A 5370-nucleotide genomic window follows, 5' to 3' on the forward strand; every position below is an offset into this window, starting at 1 on the left:
CACCTCCATATATAGAAATAGCACAGAAACCAAACTGCCTTTCGTACACATATTTACATATTTTTCACAACGTTAATCGTTAAACCTAACAGTTAAGTAATTTTGGAGTAAAAAATATGCTTATGAAAAATTTACAAGTTAGTGCGTAAATAAAGAAATTGTAACATATCCAAGTTAACAATGAAAGAACAATGTTCATGTTTCTCACGAAAACGCTCGAATGATATTGTCAAGTAACTGATATATTGTTTGTTATTAATATTCGAAATTCAATATGAAGTCAAGAAAGAGAGTTTGTTTATTTGTTTTGAATTTCGCGCAAAGCTACACGAGGGCTATCTGCGCTAGCCGTCCCTAATTTAGCAGTGTAAGACTAGACGGAAGGCAGCTAGTCATCACCATCCACTACTCTTTTACCAACGAATAGTGGGATTCACCGTCACATAATAACGCCCCCACGGCTGAAAGGGCGAGCATGTTTGGTGGGACGGATATTCGAACCTATGATCGGCAGAGAGAAAGAGCTTTGTAAAATATTGTGAAAATTGATGTGTGAAATAGTGTTTGATATGAATAAAGAAATAGAATGAGTTAATTATATATATTAAATAAATATGATGTTACAATCTAACTAAAATATTAAATATGTGTAAGATTATATGTGGGCAAAAAATAATTAATATGAAAACGTGTACTGAGAAAAGATGACACTAGATGGTGACACATTACGAGTATTTGAAACTCAAAATTGAAGCTCAAATTGAAACCCACATATATATATATATTATGAAATATAATATTCGAGAATTTAATAATTCTCTAGCTAAATTTCTAAAGCCGTACTCTTAGCATCCACATAACATAATCTCAGAACATAAGGATATATGTGACTTAAGAGAGTAAGACAAATAGAAAGTACTTGATAAAGCTGAATAATAATGACCATATCTTTATGAACTGGTAAGGTCATGATTAAAATTCTGCCATACCTCTATCATTTTTTATTATTGTATTTATATATTTATATTAACCTTTTTCTTTATTTTTGATAAATTCGATGGTATATATATTCTCAATTAATCATGATTGCTTTGAAATATTGAAAGTAATTTTGATAAAAAGTAGAAATATTTGAAAAACATCAAGTGAAAAATAAATACTAAGCAATTATATTTCTGAATAGAACTTACTCAAGACTGAAAAATAATAATAGTCTAGTATTTTATCTTGTGTGACCGGGTTTCGATACTCGTGGTGGGCAGAGCACAGATAGCCCATTGTGTAGCTTTGTGCTTAACTTCAAACAACAACTTACCAAAAATTAATACCACTGTTATGTCCTTATTCTTTCTTTAAACTTAACGTTTTTGAACTTTATATATTTAAAATAAAGTAGCAGCAGACATGGTTTGCTTCTAAATTTAAAGTTACATCCATGTGGCCTATACAAAACATGTGATCATCGTAAAACACTTGTACAGCACAAATATATATCGAAAAAATATTCAGTAATATCCACAAAGGTCAGAAACAGTTTAACACTAGATGTTCTGTAAGTACCAGTAAATACGGTCACCATCGCAGCTAACTACCAATAGCGTAGCCACTCTTTCTTCTGTTGTATTGCCAACTACGAGATAGAAAATGAAACAACCTAAGAGTTATACGAAACAACACAACCATAGATAAAATATAGTAGAAGTTGGCAGCTTCCACCACAGTTTGCTTAACTTGGATGACAATTATCAACAACAGCATACACCAATATACAAATAAACTGATATAAGGTAATGTACAACATTTGAAGTACCTTTACTATTATATCTCACTATTAAAACTTATAGTTATTCACCTTTGGATCAGGGACATCACACAAAACCGCTCAGACCAGATCTAGCAGAATAAAATCATTTTAAACGTGATTTATTACAGCCCAAAACATTTCTCAAGCTGTTCATCTACCTGATTCTACACCTGGAAAACCAGGTCGGAAGATAAGTTTACCTAGTATAAGTGGCCGTCTGAAATAATTATTAATGCTCGGGACTAGGTTCGTCATGTATAATGTAACTGTCTTGGTTACTTAGCAGTTCGTTTTTACCTAGATGTTTATTAAAACATTTGAACATGTTTGTTAGAGGTCTGTCTGACAAAACGAGATATTTGAGTAACTACGTACGAATGGTGTGTTCATTGATCTTGGTGCTCCATGTGCTTTAGTTAGTATTTAATTTTGTAGTTTTGCTGCTAGTGTTTTTGATACATTTAGCCACACTGGGTGGGTATATTCAATAATCGCTTTTATCTTCTTTTGTCTCTTGTCAGGTTTTAGGTCTATTTGAAAGACTTTGGAGGGTCAGGTGCATTTGTGACCTCTTCCTCACTCCTTGGCAGTTGATTAACTCGATTATACTTTCCATTTGTGAAGAGAGAGAGAGAGATATTCTGTTTACTATAGGTCGCTACGTTCTTTTTATCAGGTTTATGATGTCTGTATCTGGCTGCCTCTAGTTTATATATAGTGTGTTGTTTATGTTTAAGGATTGTTTGATCAGTGGATTTGATGAGGTACTCGGTGATTGTTCGGTGAATCAGGAAACAAGGTATCTAATTTGGTTGTCTATTCCAACTGGTTAGCTTTTTTGTGATTAAATTCTTATTGATATATATAGGTTTATTACGGTAACGGTTGAGTGAGTATACGCGGCATTCCAGTTGATGATCGTTATCTAGATCATAGCCTACATTAAAGCTTTGACACTTTAGGTTAAAATCAGACTGTTCGTATCGTCGTTGCTACAGGACCTATTTTAGTGTGCACAGGAAGTTTTGAAGTTGTTAATATTGACTGGACGTTAAGTAACAATGTTCTCTATATTATGTTTTTCTATATTATTTTTTTCTTTTTCATCGCAATTCCAAAAGGGAAAACATTTTTAAAATAGGAAAATAAATATACTTAAGTTGAAAACAAAGTATTGATGGTTTATATAAATTTTAAACTTAAATTTATTCATTTTCAAAAAGAAGTATTTAATTGTTTTCTGGTTTAGCCTCCCTGTGCCTTTGCGGAAAGTCTCGAGACCCTAAAAACCGGATTTCAGTACACGTAGTGAGCACAGTACAGATAATACGTTGTAGCTTTGTGCTAAACAACAAACAAAAGTATTATGCTTTTTTATATAATTTTATACTGGAGAGTAGTTTGTGATGCTACGAAATCGGTAAAATAAAAAAGTTTTGCAAACCTATATAAATATCATAATACTATCTGTCCACATAATTACTTCACAGGGTGTGGTTGGATCTTCACCAAAATTGGTTGGGGTTTCATGAGGTCCATACAGATTTTTAGTTTTGCATTTTGCGATTAATATGGGCGTTTTTACCACTACTTCGCTCCCTGTAAATGGATCTTCATCAAATTTCGTATGGAGGTTCATTGGGACTATGGGGAGATACATACAAATTTTCAGTTTTGTATTTTGCGGTTTTCATGGGCGTTTTTTACAATTACCTATAAGGGAAGCAAATTTTCATGTAGTTCCGGGGACGGGTACTCCAGCTAGTAAATAACAATTTAGTAAAAAGGAACGGATTCAAGTTTTCTTATATTCATCTTGAAGTGAAACCATCTTGAATTATACTACGCACGCGTACACACATACATACATATTGTTACGACAGCGGAAGTCACGTGACGCTGGTAACACGTCATGAGATTCTCGAACGATCTTGACTTTTCCTGGCAACTCTAGTCTGTTCTAGGCGCCCTCTTTTTTTGTATATAAGCCCGGGAAATAAAACGGAGATAAGATTGCAGATAGATAGATATAGAGACAGATAATCGAGTCAAGCGAGCAGTAGTCAACAGAAGTAAAGTGTGTGAATCGCTGTGATTTATACCGTGTGTTTATAAAAGTAGTTAACTTTAAAGTGACTGTAGAAATTGATGTAACGAGAAAGAATAAACTAATTTTAATCAAGAAAGGACTTGTATCGCTGAAGTTTCTCGGAAAGTTTTCTACGGGAAATTAAGAAACAAGCAGATGCGTAACAAATTGGTGTCAGAGAATGGGTCGGGGGGAAAAAAAGACGAAAATGGAAATGAGAGGTGGCAAATCAAACTACAGCTTAGCAGATTTGATGGCAACAATACAGGAACAGCAAAAGAAACAAGAAGAACGAGAAAATAAACAAGAAGAGAGACAACAGCAGTGGCAAGAAAACCTGTAACAGTGGCAGCTCGAATAGCAAAATAAACAAGAGAGATTACAGCAGTTGTTGGAGGAAAAAGAAAAGAAACAAGAAGAACGAGAAGAGAAACAAGATGAAAGACAACAGCAGTGGCAAGAAAACCTGCGACAGTGGCAGCTTGAACAGCAAAATAAACAAGAGAGACTATAACAGTGGTTGGAGGAGAAAGAAAATAAACAAGAAGAGAGGTTACAGCAGTGGCAACTGGAACAAGAAAGGAAACAGGAAAAAAAGTATCCAACAGTTGCAGGAAAGTCACCAGCAACTACAGAAAAGTCAAAAACAGTGGCAAGAAGTACAAATGGAAAACATCAGTAAATGTCAAAATGAATTAAATACATTAAAGGATGATTTACTGTCTTTTACACAAGAATGACATATTAGCCATGGACCTAATCAGCCCCAGACAACGGGAAGCCCATTCCAGACCCCGCAGCTAAACCCTAAAGCGGACATCTTCAGTCCTGTTAGATGTCACATCCCAGATATGAATGTCAGCAATAGGGGTGATCCAGTACGAAGGAAGCCACGGGAATTCGATGGGAAGGCACCGTGGGAAGCATACAGAGCACAATTTGAGTTACTGGCAGAAATGAATGGGTGGACAGAGGAGCTGAAAGCAGTATATCTGGCAACGAGCTTGAAGGGACAATACTTGGACAGTTGTCAACAGACGACAGGCACAACTATAGAGCACTGGTAGTTGCTCTATAACTCAAAATCAGTCCGAGGTCTACAGGGCTAGGTTTAGGACTAGAGTCCGTGCTAAAGGGGAGAGCCTACAAGAGCTGGCACAGGATTTGGAAAGTATGGCACACAAGGCCTATCCAACTGCACCACCCGATGTCCTCAAGTTGTTGCTGAGGGATCAGTTTGTAGATGCCTTGGACAGTCCACAACTGAAGATACAAGTAAAGCAAGCACACCCCTCTATGTAGGATGCAATGGCCAGAGCTCTTGAATTCGAATCCTATTTTAAGTCCAGCACAGAGGTACCAAGGTTGGTACAGTCATCAGGATTCAAGGCCAGAAAAGGGCAGCTTTCAGAGAAAGTTAAGGGACTTTGCTGCCACTGTAACAAACCAGGGCACAAGAAAGCTCAATGCCGGCAAC

This window comes from Limulus polyphemus, unplaced genomic scaffold (genome assembly GCF_000517525.1).
Source record: "Limulus polyphemus unplaced genomic scaffold, Limulus_polyphemus-2.1.2 Scaffold1027, whole genome shotgun sequence".
In the NCBI taxonomy this organism is placed as follows: domain Eukaryota; kingdom Metazoa; phylum Arthropoda; class Merostomata; order Xiphosura; family Limulidae; genus Limulus; species Limulus polyphemus.